This window comes from Anas acuta, chromosome 2 (genome assembly GCF_963932015.1).
Source record: "Anas acuta chromosome 2, bAnaAcu1.1, whole genome shotgun sequence".
Lineage (NCBI taxonomy): Eukaryota > Metazoa > Chordata > Aves > Anseriformes > Anatidae > Anas > Anas acuta.
In genome coordinates, this window is record NC_088980.1 from 44,387,462 (window position 1) to 44,403,670 (window position 16,209).

The following is a 16,209-nucleotide window of genomic DNA, read 5'->3' on the forward strand; positions in this document are numbered from 1 at the left end:
CCTTGGACTGTGATATTCCTGTTGGCAGGTTGATTTTTGTCACTGCCTGCAGCTCAGAGCATGGGCAACCCACACAGGATAAGGATGAGCCTGGAAACCTTCTTTCCACAGGGCTTGCACCAAGCCAGATACTAAGAGCCAGCAGCTGTACAGCCTGCAAGAGGGGTACTAAAGCTGTCATCTGCCCTTTGTTCAACAGGTTTGACCATCTTGGCACATACTCATTGAGCCTGCATCCAAAACACAGCTCGGGACAACACCATAACCCCAGCCTTCCAGCTACAGACCCCTCCAGCCCTCCCTAGCACCGGGCAGGGTGGCGGGATGACTGACAATTTGTATCCCAGATGTCCTTTTCTGACAATCGGTGCCTTGCTCTGCTCCCAGCCTCATGGCTTCATTCCTAGCGTGAAACCGGGAACAAAAGCCTTCTGCAGGCCTACAGAGTGGTTGCTCCCTCCTCTCTTCACAGGAGCTGAATGGAGGCACGACTGCTCCGTGTTGGAACTAATCGCTGGTCACAGCTGCCTCCGAAATGGGGCTGGGGCATTGTACCCCTGAGAAACCATGGCACAAGCGACTGGAACAGGACGCCGTGCGGCGCAGTGGCTCGCGTTGTTCCAGGCTAAGCAATTAGGGCTTATCCGCCGAATAAATAAATAACTGTGGCCAGGCTTCTCAGCCGTGTACAGCTTGCAGAGCAGATGGTACCCGGAGCATAATGGACTAGGAAAATGTTCTGAGTGGGGGAAATGTCACAGTTGAAAATGCCGCCACTGCTGGCCTTCTCTGGAAAAGCAGAGGCCTTTTATGCAGACAGTGGGTACCAGGAAAAGCAAAGAGACTCATGAGATACTTTATTTATTTATTTATTTATTTTTCTGGCAATAGGATGTTCTAAATCAGTTGACGTGTCCCAGAATTTTGAGGCACACTTCACCCTCCGAAATAGGAACCAAATAAAGATACAAGGAAGGGAGATTTGTGTCTTCAGTATGGGAACACGAAATGAAGATGGAAAGTGAGGAACCAGTTTTTCCAACTGGGGGAGTTAACATAGGCCCTGATGAATTGCCATACGCTGATTGGGATCTGAGATGAAGCAATCAGACAAAGATTACTGGAGAACACACAACTGACCAGTTATGTAGATCAATTGTACTTTGCAACATGGAGAAGAACACCCAGAGCAGTTTATGAAATTTATGAAGGCTGAACAAGCCTGCAATACAGTGGATGTAGTAGAGAATGAAAACTGAAGTACCACAAGTACAGAGATCTCATGCCGAAGAGCATGCCGGATCTCAAAGCTGGGTTCTCAAGGAACAAAATTTGGCAATGCACAGGCTGGTGAACATTGTGAGCCGAGACAATGCAGCTCTGAAAGAAGGACACGAGAACACCTGTGGGTTGTATTGTTTGCTGGTGCCAGCAGTGTGTGCAGCATGGATCGAAGAATGGTGAGCTTTAGGAAGGAAGGAAAAGTGGATAATGCTGCAGCCAAAGCTGTATAGACTAATCTCCCTAAAGCAAATAGCACACGTTAGCAGTGAGGTTACCAACATAATATCAGAAAAAGGAATATCAACATAAAATGGTGTTGATAAGTCTGGAGAGAAATGGATAAGTCCGAAGTGATAATGGTAAGACGTGAAGTGAACATCTTGATAAACTGTTGAGACTATGACAGTTTGCTGGGGGGTGGGATGGAGCAGGGCAGTAATAGTTATGGGAGTGTGGGACTTACCTAGATGTTGACCTCCTCATGTGGAGGTCCTCCATGCTCACTAGAGAGATGGGGAGAAAAAACAAAGTGATAAAAGAACATGGGAATGTGTTCACAGATCAGAAATATTTGTAACAGTGCACCAAGCAGAGCCAGTCTGTTACTGACTTTACACCCTTAGTAAACATCTCCTTACCCTAGAGCTGATGTCTGGTGAGGAACAGGCAGATTCATTATGCTTGGGAATCAAAAAATCAATAGGGGATCTAACAAAACAGATACCCACTTGCTCATTATTGTGGGAGAAGGCAGAGCCCCAAATCATCCACTTCATACATGAACCCCAAAGAATTTAATAAGAATTTAAATGGGAGCATTTTTCTGTGCCCTATAAGAAAAATGTTTGAAGATGTCAAATATTTCTTTACTTTGTTGCACCAGCAGAGTTCTGTAAGACACACCTAGCCAAAAACAGTGCCTGTGTGTATTTAAACCTCCTGCATTCCTGGGGCATTGCCTTCTCAGGTCGTAGCACAGACTGCACAAGGCACACTGCCGTGCCTGCTTGGCTCTGAGTGATTTCTGAACCAGGAAACTGAGCCCATAAGTACATCACCTTCTATCCAGCCCTTTTTCCCTCTTTTCCATAATGTCCTTCTTTCTAATTCTCCTTCCTTCCAGTAGCATGACATGCCTGACTTCATTCTTTCCTTCAGCCATATAAGCTATCAGATAACTAGCATTTACTATTTGTATGTGCTAAACATTTCCTTCCTCCTCTGGTTTTATTGTCTTTAGACTACAATTGTTTGGGGGCAGGTTTGAGTTCCTGTATGTTAGTGGTACTTAAAACAGTGGAATGCAAATTTGGGATGACTTTACTGTGATTTAGTCACCCCTGTTCTTCCTCATAATTTGTGAAAAACAGGCTCTATTGGTATGTGTTGTGGCAAAAGTGCTGCATCCGTTGGTCCAAATTCCAGCTGTTCCTCATTTGCAAAGGGGATGTGCTTGAGGAAATTGCTTTACACCCAAAATGGGGTTAATTACTCATTATATCCTTATTCAATTTCTTTTTGAATTTTCTTTTAATTATTCCTTTTTCTATTAAGCACAAGCGAAATATTGACAATCCAGTTTGTTAATATTTTTTTTAATATATATGGGCAGGAACAGCCTTCTCTGGCCCGTTGTTGCTCTGACTAGTGCACCACTCTTGGTGTGCAGACTAGATGTGACTAGACACCACTCTTCATGTGCAGATACACAGCCTGTGTCATCCAACCTCCTCCCTTCATCTGTGTGTTCCTATCTCAGCAAACTCTTAGGCTACTAAAGACCCTATATTGCACTAATTGATCTGTGAGCCTGCATATAATGCAGCCTGGTTTGCAAGACAAAAAAAAAAAAACAACACACCTCATTCTTTATAATTCCGTGTTCTTAATTTTTTCATCCAAGGCCTGCTTGTGGACTTCTGTGCAAAGATAGCGTGGTTCTCTGTAGAGCCAAGGCCAGTGCCTATTTCCCAGTTCTGGGTCATGTTCCCTTCTGAAACTAAGGGTGAGAGGAAGAGAGATCTGCCTCCTCACTAGGATGATCTTCATCTGGGAGGAAAAGAGAGGAGAAGCCTGTCTGAACGAGTGGCTCCTGTGTATCTGAGAAGAGGCACACAAGCTGAAGGGCTTCTGCTTTAGTTCCAAACAACAAAAGTTGTGAGATCTTGTGACCACCAGAAAAGTGGGGTAAAGCTAATGATTGTTTGGAGAGTTGCTTCAGGTCAGGATCCATACTACATCTTGAATATGGACATAACTCAACATGCAGTGCAAGATAACTTCAGTTCTTCTGCTGGCTGTGCTCTATTAACTCTTGACTAACTTAAAGCTGGCTAAGATTCCTTGACTTAAAAACCTGGGCCTTTTCATTTTATTTTTATAGTAACATTTCACCAAACTGTGCAATGTGTAATGTCTGACTTTGGTCCTCATAGTATTTGAAGGTGTCCTAGATACACTGCACATAAAATATATCCTGGGTACTGCAGATGAGAATGTGCACATTAGTGTTTGCAGGATAGGGATCTAAGTCAGTAGGTGTGTTAGAAACACCTAGTATAGAGATCTGCTCATCTGAGAAACCACACGGGACTGCAGACTCCAAAACAAATTGCGTGGCAGATAAAAGCAGAGTCTTTTGAACTTCGTTCGGACTTTTTATTGCTTGTCAGTCCACGTGTAAAACAGTGATGAGACCTTTTTGCTACATACTTGATGGAAAAGTCATTTTAAAACGAACATTTTGTTTCTTTCTCTGCATTTACTTTTCCCCTACAGGGAATCCAGGTGTTTCTCTGCAGTCTCTGTGCACGCTCATATTGCAATCTCCCAGTCCAGTGCTGGAGGCGGGGGTGGCAGCAGCAGAGGCGGCGTGGCTCTCGGTCAGGCTGCGGCAAGCACAGGAGCAGGCGCCTGGCAGCTCACATAATTCTCCTCCATCTCTGCTTCGAAATGGCAGTGGGACAGCTGTAGCCAACAGCACTCCCATCAGACCGTGTGGATTTGTGAAAACACAGATTTAAAAAGCTTGGTGGAAAAGTATGAGTTAGGAGAAAAGTATTTCAGTGTGCTGACTAAATCATTTCGATGCGAAGACTTCTTAGAGTTGTAAGAGTAACCATCCTTCAGGGAGCTTAAAAAAAAAAAACCTTCCTCTTTCTGTTCTACTTTTTTTCCAAGCGGTTTCTCACTGTAAACTATAAGGCACAGCTTTCTCAGAGAAAGTGTTACTATTTTTCTACCAAATAGAAGAATCCACGTTCTTTGTTGTGAAATCACACTGTAAATATGTAACTCCTGAAGGCTTAAAGTTTATCTCTTGCATGCGAAAACAAATGCACGTCAGGAGTCCAAATGTCAAAGTTTTCTCTATGTACATTTATCTTTAAAGCTTCAGGTTAGGATTGTGGAAGAGCAGGAGGTTACAGACTAATAACAGTCCTAAGGAGAATTCTGAGCTCTGAATTTTGTATTCATCTCCAATGTCGAAGTTCCTAAAGGTTTGTTATTTTCAAGCCACTTATTTACTTTGTTGTAGTCAAATTATCATAAAACCAGGAAACATTTTAACTACACATCTGTTATCAAGAATGGTTCCATCAAAACCTGTTCACAGTGATTTGAAAAATCAGATCCTCTAAGTGAAGTCAGTGTTGTGTGTTCTCATCAGGATAAAAAGCAGCACTCTTTTTTGAAGAGGAATCGATTTGACTATGCACGCCTGGATACCAATTAGGAACAAATTCTCACTGTAAAAGCACAAGGAAGAGTGGGTGGGAGGCTGTGCATCCCTTTAGAAGGGAATTGAAATAAAATCATTTCTACAGTCATGTTAGTCTCACCACATGAATCACAGAATGCACAATGCCTTGAACACAGGCTTTTGGGTGTGGGGAAGATGCTCCTGGAAAAAACCCATAATCAATGAAAGGACGCTGTGCTGCTCTGCACCAGCTATGATATACTGCTAATTGTTAATGCAATGCATTTCTTGTAGAGGAAGGAGCAATATGTGTCTTGAGCATGCTCTGTTATGTTGCCTTTATCCCCAGCCTTGTGTGGCAGGGGTGGACAAGAGGCCATAGCGTTATGGTTCGCTCAGGTGAGCAAGCAAGCCATGGTGTGAGTGGCTCTGCAGCAATTGTTTGTGGGTAGACACCTGTCCCTGGGGAAATACATGGGGATTTGAGCTAACTTTGCCTTCTTGTAGCTGTCTGCATCCATAGGAAGAGGGTTGTACTGTACTATGTCGTGATTTTTGCATGAAGGCAACTCATGACTAAACCCCTTGCTTCTGTACCGTAACATTGTCCCTGCTGCTGTTGAAGCTATGAACAATTCCTCCTGCTTTTGAAAGTGACCCAAAGGAGGTTACTTGGTGCCTTCACCCCCTGTGTCCCTTCTGGCCTGTCCCCATCACTGGCATGTTGGTCTGGCTCTTCAGCTGGAGAAGGGGCACAGCTCCCTTCCACTCAGGGGAGCTCTGCTGACATATGTGAGTGGTGGATACAATCCATTATAGTTAGTGTTCCCGGGGGGGCGATCCACATCCAGATGCTATTGCTGCAGGCAGGGGACATGAAGCCACGGTTTTGTCCTTAATCCGCATCTCTCTGATGCTATGGTGGGGTAAAAAGGTGAAGAAGCATCTTGCCTACTCTCACTTCTCCTGGTATTTACTCATGGAAGTGACAAGCTGTCATTTTCTAGTTTGTGTGAAAAGTGACACCTAATCTCCCTTCCCCCCGCTGCAACCTTGCCAATATATTTGCTGCATGCAGATATAGATTTGTGTTCATTTCCCTAACAGATGTCACAGTGATTCAGTGCGGAATGTGCTTGGGGACATGATTATAACCGAACAGTTCGCAAGGAAGGGGAGGTGAATGCATTGGCATTTTTTCTGCTCCCGATATAATATAGCTTTGTATTTCAGATCCTCTATTCAGAATTTTAACTTCCCATTTTGAGCAAGAAGGAGGCAAGGCTTGCATGTTGCCTTAAGGTGCTCAGGGTCTGATTTTATATTCAGTGCCACTACGAATTGACAGTTGTTTGATATTTAGATGCAGGGGAGTGTCTGTGAGAATAACATGAATCCTACTGTTATTCAAAGTAAGGTTTAATTAAAAGCAGGCTCATCGTACTCAGATTTTTACTGAGAATGCCTATCTCCCTTCTTTCGCTTCTCTATCCAATTTACATGGAAAAATGTTTCTCTGCTGAGGAAGTGGCTCAAGAAGGCTTGGCACTCGTGTAACAACAACCCTAGGGCACCACTTCCCCCCTTCAGAATACGAGCTAATTATATACCTGCTGCAAAATAACACAGGTGCCAAATTCAAGAAGAATAAAAGGCAATTATTGAGCTGCTCACATCGCTGCTGCTACGCTACTGTTTGATAGCTGTATAATTGATGTGCGCTGCTGTGATATGCAGCCTCTAGTCTGTGTGCACATTTGCCTATATGTTCTTTCAAGAGGTCCCGACTGCCTGCTATTTTCTGTCACTACAAGTAGATGCTGGCTCTTGACCCAGCCTTCTCAGGGCTTGTGGGAATATCCCTCCTTTAATAAAGGTAATGTCAGTGGGGATTGCCACCTTCAACCAGTTTGATGTCTTTAGCACAAAGGAAATGCTCTTTCCTCCCTCTGGAGGATTACACAGCATTAAAGCTGCTCAGTTTGTGAAGATCAGTACACTGCTGGGTGTTGTTTTTTTTTCTCCTCTGCCCCCCTTGAAGGAATTATTGCTCCAAAGGGATGCCTGCGAAGAGAGAGCTGTGCTGCAGGCTGCCCAACATCTGCTTTGTTCCTTTTGCTCTCTCTGCAAAATGCCTGCATCTGAAAATCAATGGTATTTCCTGCTGTTTGGAGAGGGTTCCTGTCCTTGCATCCCACTGCAGATCTCTGGCACTCTGCAGTGGCAGCTGGAGGGCTGATTGCACTGCTGCAGCTGCTGTTACACTGGGGCTCCTCAGTTCTGCTTGCTGGGGCTGGGGAGCAGCACGGATGCCAGACTGAGTGAGAGCAATTTTCACCCCCTTGCATTTACACTCTTGGCAGCAGTTTTGTTTGGGAGATCTGAGAGAAAAACCTTCTGGATCTCCAGGGAGTTGAGTACACTGAGCCCTTTCCTGTGATCATGACCAAGGAGGAAGATCCATTTTCTTTCTGGTTGGCTTGCTCCTGAGAAGACCTGAATGTCAAATGCGTCTCAGAATATTTTGTGATACGTGTATCCCTCTCCAAACAAGGGCTGGATGATCCTCACACACCCGCCAAATGCAAAGACTTTCAACTACTTTCCTCCTTATCTGCATGTTTGGCTGGTGACCTTGCTGATTTCCTGAGCTGTTCAGTCCATTAGCTGAAATGGTCCTGGCAGCAAAGCACCCACACATCCTTTCCTTTGCTAGGCACAGTTCCTGAATACTCCTTTTTACAAAAAGCAATGTGAAAAGCTTTGAAGGCACCCTTTCAAATCAACTTTTGGACATGTCAAATCCCATTGTCCTACTAGAACCTGCCCCAGGTATTTATCATGCCTACCATATCCAGGGCATTCAGACACTTGGCCATGTGAGAGTTGCTTGTGCCTCGGCAGCTTGTTGGAAATGTGTGGTGCAGGGGTGCAAAGCATCTTTTGTCAGCAGCTCACTTGCAAGGAGTTACCCTGTGGGACTGGAGGAAATGAAAGAAGCCAACTGGAGGAAAGGCCAAAGGAGCTAAAAGGGAAGCTCAAGGGTCACGTTTTAGATCAGAGAAACAAGGTCCTTGTGAATATGATCTGTGTTCATCTCTAGGTTAATGAAGCACATTCTGTCTGGCTCCCCAGGGTCCTCTTGGGCAGGATTTTCCGGAGGGCTGAAGCATGCTCCCTTATCTCTTCCTGCTGTTGTGGATCTTGCTCCTGAGATATACACCGCCTGTTACAGCCAGGACATGGCCTGTCTGCACATATGAGCTGGAAAAGTGCTGTTCTGACGCAGTCGGTGGCTGAGAATGAGGGAAATGCCACCTTTCCTCCTTGTGCCAATGGAGCAAGGGAAACAGAACAATGAATGGTCTTCTGGGACAGGGAAGGGAGAAGCTTTTGAAGCCAGCTCTTTGAAGCCACTGTTGCCTGGCACGTAGCAACCCTATGTATCTCCCCCTCTAGAGCATGTCTCAAAAAAAGAAAAAGAGACGGAAAATGAGTTTTATGACCAATGGGTGGGCTGCAGGGACTCCCAAGGTGAAATGCTTCACTTCTGACCCTACAAATCTTATCAAGTGGGCTTGTAAAACTGCCCTCATATGGGAGAGATTTCAGTAGAGATGAAGTTGCGGCATCATACTTTATTCTTTCCTAGGGTTAAGTGTGCTTTTTGTGGTAAAAGAGGCTGGTCTAGTGAGGATAAGTGTACTCCAGACAGTACTGCAGGCTCGGGTATCTGCAACAGGCAAGGAAACACATCCCCGAAGTGGGAGTCAAAATGCTGTAGCTACATTGTTTGCACAAACACTTGTGTTGAACCATATCGAACAGTAAGAACAATGCAACAGTTTTTTTGACAACAACAGAATTTATTGCCATACCAAGGCTTACTTTTTGGGGGGAATTTGTTTTGCTGTGTAACTTCTGCTATGGAAATTTTAGTAATTTTTTTCAAGAACTATGCAGCAAGGCATGGGTGCTAAATATGCAATTCTAGTTCAAAATGAGAGAAGACCTTTTGCAGAACTAGAGGAATGGAGCAAGGGTGAAGCATGCTAAAAAGGAAAGTCTAGAGGAGAGGTGAAGCTAGAATTAAAGTGACTAGAGGTCTGACTTTGAATTTTGCCAGGAGTTTCTTATGTGTGGCCTTTTTGCAGTCATTTAGCCTCCTTGTATTTTCACAGGTTTGTTTGGAAAGCAAATATAACAATAATAGTATAAGAGGTCTTCTCTTGGTCTCTTACCCAAAGCCACTTCTGTTAGCATTCTCCGTTGTAGTGCTTGCTTTTGCCATCTGGGAGAGAACAGAGCTAGCCTGGCCTTGGAAAGAGACTTTTAGTGGTGTTGAGTTAATATTCTTAACTCTAGATCTGGAACTAGTAAAAGAAAAAAATGTGAAGCAGTTCAGCTTATCCGGAGACCAGAAGCAGGTGCCTGTGATCTGGTAACTTAAAGATCTGACATTGTGCCTATAGTGCTCCTCAGCTGATGGAGATCTGAACCACTCACTGTCACAAAACTCTGCAGACACCTTTTTCCCTATCTGTGCTGTACTTTCCAAACATAATGCCACGTTGCAGAGGCGGTAGGGATATTCCCTCATCCTCAGAAGTCCCCAGAGCAGCGGGCAACTTTGCTTTCATTTTTTGCAGAGCCTACACCATGTCTGGGTGCTGCTGCCTCCGTTCCTTGCTGGGTGGCTCAGATGTACCCCCAGCCTCTGGTTTAGGGAGGCAGCAGTTGTGTGGCTGAGGGACCCGTGGGGAAGGGCTGATGAGGGGTGGGATGGGCGAATGGCAGCCCACAGCTTGGCATGTGGTCTGGGTTGCAAGGCTCCGAGAGCGCCACTGAGACTGCGTTGTGGTGGTGGAAAGTTGGGGTGTGAGGAAGTGGGTGAGAGATAGGGTGAAAGAGGGATATGAGAGGAAAAACCTCAACCCTATGGGGGCCGGGCTGCTGTTGGTGACCCCAGAGGACTCGTAGGCCTGCAGTGGCGCCTGGAGCCTGTAGCATGCAGGGCAGGCATGAGAGGGAGCGCAGACAGGCACTGCTTCTCCTCCTGAAGTACGATGTTGGGTGCTAAAGCAGACTCTGCTTCACTCCCACACGCAATGTGCTCAGTCGCTTGGGCTTTATGTAATGGGAAGCACTGAAGACTGCGATTCTGCCAGGTGGTGGGTGGGGGGCAGAAAACCTCGCTATTAATGGTGGGAGAGGGGGCAAAGGTTCTTGGTACACAGGAAGCATCTCACCTCTGTGAAGCTGATACGGATTTTTACATCGGAGTGTTTGAATGGCTTTTGGATTTCCTTACTTAGGAGACACTCAAAGCGTGGACCCATCCTGCAGGCATGAAACTCAGATTAGTTACACTGACGAGTGTTTCTATGTCTAGATGCTGCAAAAGCTCATATTTTCTGGCACAAGGTAAATTAGGCTATAACAAGCCTCAGAAGGATACTAAAGAGGAGGGTAGAGAAACATTTCCCATTTCTCCTATCATGACTTACGGCTCAGCCAGACACGGTTAGGAAGCACAGAGACTGTGCAAAGACCTTGGTGAATACCTTGCTAATTGGGCTTGGCTGTGGAAGGGCCTGTCCCCACCTCTGGGCTTCCCCCTTGGCTGCTATTTTTTCTCCACAACTCCGAGGCAGGAGTTCCCCTGAGTGGCTGCCAGCCCCTGTCTTTTATTTCTCTAGATAGACAGTGGGTTCTGCCTTTTCTCTTTGCACATTAATTGGCCACGACGATAATGAGGTCCCAAATCCCTCTGCCTTTCTATAGCTATCTGGGCTACTCAGCCTCCTGTTTGAAAATTTACTTTCAGTCTCTTGCTGTGTTTCTCAGGGCCATCTTGTACTTGAAATATCTCTGCTGCTTCCCTCTACTTAATCAATTAGTACCTCTATGATGTGGGATTTGCACAGGAAAACAAAGGGAACGCTTCCCCGAATAGCTGGTGCTGGAGTGCTTTGAGGTCCTCTGATGAAAGGTGCTCTGGAGGCTCACGTTGTTAGTGCTGTACGCTCATCAGCTTAAAATGAGAGATCAGTGAATTTCCTGTCTGGTGGCAAGATTACTGAGAAGCAAAGTCTGTGGTCAGAGAGCTTTTAGCAGCCACAAGGTTGCTCTCGTGCGGGGCTGTGCTTCCATCCTGCACACACGAGGTAGCCTCGCTCCACGGGCAATGCCTCCTTGGTCACAGGGAGAAGCATGGGGCAGTGCCCCAAAACACTTCTCAGGAGGAGCGTTGTGTGCAGTGGGAAGGTGTGAGTCCCTTCCTCCTGAGCTGGGAAACTCTGTGCTGAAAGCACGAGTGGGGATCCTGTGTGAGGGAAGGGCTGATAAATCTGCCGGCTTTGAGCAACTGTGACTCTCGCTGGACTACATCGGTCAAGTGAATACTCTGAACCAGGCCCACCTGAACATTAGGCAAACAAAAGACTGGAAAACGAGATATGTTCTTGCATATGGTTAATGTTATTTGGACAGTATAGGTTTTTCTTTAAATAAATGTATTAAAAGTGGTTAGCATAAGAACAAAGAGTAAAAGATGAAGGTGGGTGTTTTTGTACTGAATAGCAATGATGTATCTGGATCACTGCAGAAGCATCACTGAATTATCAGGCTGGGTGGAGGAGAATGGCTCTTGCATCTCATTTTGGCTCTCACGAGGCACCACTTCTTGTCTAAGGCCTTATTCTGAGTACAGACTAACACCTTTGCACTTGATCCTGCTCCCATCGAAACTGATGGGAGACTACTTATCGAGGAAAGCAGATGGCAGGACGGCGAGCCTGCGTGAATACATTCAACTTGAAAGGATGTAGTATAGGGTTTTCCCTGTTCAAGTGTCAGGCATTGTAAAGGGGATCTTCCTTATCGCTCAGCAGCAGATACAAGGAAGACTCTCTCATGTTACTGTGGTATTTCCTAAATCTGCAGAAACAGCAGACTTTGCATTTTGGGCAGACGGGCAGTGGGCCTGCTCTGCTCCTCTGTAGACACAGTGTCCTTGTACCGACAACTTCCAGTGGGAAATTCCACGCTGCCCACCCTGGCCTGGACAGCTTGGAGGAGGAGAAAGTCCTGTGGTGGTGGTGGTTCTCTCCCAGTGAAACAGCAACAAGCAAGGGAACCCATCAAGCTGTTCGTCATGTACCATATACAGTATGATTTTTGCAAATTTTATGTAAAATACATACATTGCCCTCACACTATCTGTATAAAGCATCATCAAGAAGATCAGGTTTCAGAATAATAAGAACAGTAGCTCATGGGGAACAAATGTATATCCAGTAGAAAGCTATATATCCAAGCTAGTAATTTTGCTAATAATTCTTATATTTAGTTTTTCTGAAATATACTAAGATCAGTGTGGCTAGAAAATAGGTTATACCTCTTTAAATGAACCTACTTTTGTTGTAGCCTTGCAAAGCCCAGAGGGTATTTTTTTAATAATCCTTAAATGGTTCCTGTTAAAAAAGAAGTGAAACTAAAGGGTATTTTGGGATGTAGCATTTTCTTTAAATACATTCCTTGTGTGTGGGGACATCTGATTGTACCATAGATGCTCAGGCCCCATTAATGCATCTTTGTGTGCTTCATTTGTATGCAAGTTCAAAAGGTGATTGCATCTTAACAAAAGGTGTAAAAAAGAATAATTGATTCTTAACATGTCCTAAAATGCAGAGTGCAAGCATGCTGCAACCATTGTGAGTAAGGAAGAGTGAAAATTTGATTGAGAAATAAGCCAGAAGTTTTGATCCTGACCACTTTCTGAAGTGTTTAACACCCTGTGTGTGTATGCAGGGAATTTAAAATGTTCTGCAGTCTGTACCTTCCAAAATAAACAAATAATTAAACAAACAAACAAACAAACAAACAAATAAATAAATAGGCTTAGCCTCTTATCAGTGAGATTAAGACTTGGAGAACCAGATCTTCGAATGTACTGGGATTGTGGGCGAGATCCTGCTTAGTGCTTAAAAGTGTTTTGAACATGTGCAATATACTTCTGAAAAGCAGCGAAGCATATGGGGTTTGAATGTTGATAGAGCAATATCTTTGCTGCAGTTTGGAAGAGAGAGATGGTGACTTTGTTTTTAAATGAGAATTTCCCCAGCCTAAGCTAATTTCTGGTTTATTAGTGTCAAAGTTAGTACGGTAAAGTAGTATGGTCTTCAGGATTACTTTAGTTATAGCAATTACTTAGGTGATTTTATGCCCATAAATGTGTTTTGGGAGCCATGTTTTACACACTTTTTTTTTTTTTTCCTTAGAATTGGATTGTTTATACTACTTCTGTGTTTATTTGATAGTAAGTTATTTAAAACAAATTGCAATAGTGCTTCAGTATTTGAGGCGAGTCGAAAATTAGCCTCTAGCACCATAATCAACAAAAGCAGATTTTTTCAGGGGAAAACTTTTTTTCCAATCTCTTCACGGAAAGAGAGGCAGGATTATGGAAGCAAGGCAGTCTCAATCATTTTTTTCCACAAAGTTTCCCATGAACTGCAAATGTGTCTTCAGTAATCGAATGTGTGTTAATTAATCCCAAACTCTACTTAAATGGTATCAATGTTCAAAAAGAGGAGATAGTAGGTCTTGTTTCTGAGGAAGGAGATGTAGTGTTGATTTGTATTTTATATTCTTGCCTCTAGTGCTTGGGCAGAAGCAAGCTTTGAGGGCATGTATGAGCTGAAATTTGAATGTAAGACTAGACTTAAACAAAAACAAAAACAAAAACAAAAACAAAAAGCTCCTTCCTTAAAATCCATTCAAAATCTACCATCATCAAGTATACATTAACTTATGCTAACCATTTGCTTTGATTCCCCCTCCCCTCTAAATTATTAACAGTCATTAGTATGTTTCCCCAGGCAGTCCTTCACTGATACATAGTACTGCCCAGCTGATTTTATTTAAAATGCAACTTGTATTTCCCCAATGCCTATTCAGAAGATGTAATACCTAATCTACAAAACATCCTCCAGAACAAGGGAGAAAATTCCTCCCTGTACGCCTCCCTCACAGAAGTTTCTCTGTTTTTCATGCCACATGCAGCCTGTACATAGAAAATTTCTGTGGGACCAGAAAATGGGGTTATCTAGCACCTTCCCCTAAAGATAAGACTGCTGTTGGGCCTGAGCATCACCCTGCCCAGAGGTTTCTGTACTCCAGGATCTGGCACTGATGACAAGGACTGCACCCCAAATGTGGCTGTTGTCATGTCATGCAACGCAGCCATGCATTGCCTGGTGTGATAAAAAAGGTCGTTGAAGTAGCTTAATTCATGACTCTCCCTGCATCAGTACATCTCCCAGTGCTTTTTCAGATGAGCTGTACCATCTCCAGCCTAACTTTTGTCGAGATGCATCCCGACCCAATGAGTTGGCGCTAATTCTCTGCTGTGACCGCCCTGGAATCCCCTTAGTGAAAGGGAGTGCTGTTTCTCCCTGCCTTAACTGCACAGCGGTTGATATGCAAACATTGCTTCGGACCGAGGTTTTGAAATATTGATGCAAGAGAAAGCACACAGATTGTCTCGGTCCATCCTCGTGCAGGCTTGACTCAGCCGCCTTTTGTGCATATGGGACCTGGGGTGGAAGTGAAAAGGTCAGCATGACTGGCTTTCTTTTTTTGGGGGAGGCTGCTGACTTTTAACACATTGTGTAGGACATTTGCTGGGATGATATTACTCACGACTTCATGAAAGTAATATCTAAACACCATCATCTGCCGTTCACTTCTCGTGCTGCATTGGCGTAAGCAGAGCATGAAGCCCACCTGCGTGCCATGCAGGATGGCTGCTCGCAGCTCCTGGGGCTCTGCTGCTGCCTTTTGCATGTGACAGTGGTTTCAGCCAGAGCTGTTTCATGGGGAAGAGAGAAAACTGACCATGCAAATTATATTCTTGAGTCTTTTATTGATTTTCATGTGTACTGAGTGGTCTCTCTTGTTTCCTTCAAACCTCTCCCTCAAGGCCGCTTTTCTGTTTGCACCTTTGTGATGGCAAACTCACGATCCGTGTGTTCTTCAGCAAGTCCTTAAAAATAAACCTTCCTGATGTGTTGGTTTGATATAAAATGGTCTCAGTGGCCTGGGGCCTGTGTGTGAGCTTTCGGAGATGTGGGAAGAGGGGGCTGTGTATTCATACCATCTCTCGCACAGGGCTGAGCTGTGCAGGCAGCTCCCCCAGCGCGCTCGTTCCAAGTACGAATGCGGATAGAAACAGCTTGCTCTGACATGATGGTGGCAGATTGATGAATTTGGCTTGGTTTTATTTGAGCTGTGACAATCACTGGGACCGTTACAGTGGCAATGGAACAATGGGGTCCTCGCTCAAACGTTACAAAACCCATGGGGAGAGCACGGTCTGTATGGGAGCACTGGGGTACCCCAAGCAGCAGGCAGTGCTTTGTGCGTCGCTGCTGTGGGTCAGTTTGTGTGGGTTTTTGGGGAAATATGGTGAAGATACTGTAGCTGTTCGATACAGCCGTGTTTTCTAGAAATGTAAGCAGTGATGGTGGGATTGCTAACATTAACTCTTCCATATGCTGCTTTGTGTTTTCTCTGCCCCTTTTAGGGTGTCGGACCATCACCGTCTTGGCATGAGCCACAGCACAGTGGGGATGAGACACCCCAAGGTCCTGATAGCTCTGGGCTGTTTGCACAAGTTTAATTCCCTTGTTGGAAATGAGTAAGAATAAACCACTTGGGGTTGGTGATGTTTTCCTGTTCTTCACATGATTTCTTTTGCTGCGAGAAATGAAGATGTTGCAAACAACCCATCTGCATTTTTGCAACACCTCCTCTGTTCCTTGATTTCTTTTAGTTTGTTGGTGTCACTTTCCATGTTTATACTATTTTCAAATGTTTGTGTCACTCTCTTTTTCCTTTTCCTTTTTTTTTTCTTTTTTTTTTTTTTTTCCAGTTGCTTTATATTGTTTGGAAGAGCTCGAATACTCGTGTTTCCCTCCTTTTTCACCTCAAGGAACGTGAATTTTTCTCTTCTTATGCTTTGCTGAAATCTTCTTTTGATTTTCAGTCTCTCAGAGGAAGCTTCTCCACCGAGTATAAGAACTACTTGCTTATTTTTATTTTGTTGGTATTGTTTGCGGAGTCTTTTAACAAAAATGGGGTTAAATTAAAAAGTGACACTTTTGAGGTGGAGATGTGTTCCTCACCTGTTGGAAATGACTTTCTACCCACCCAAAGGC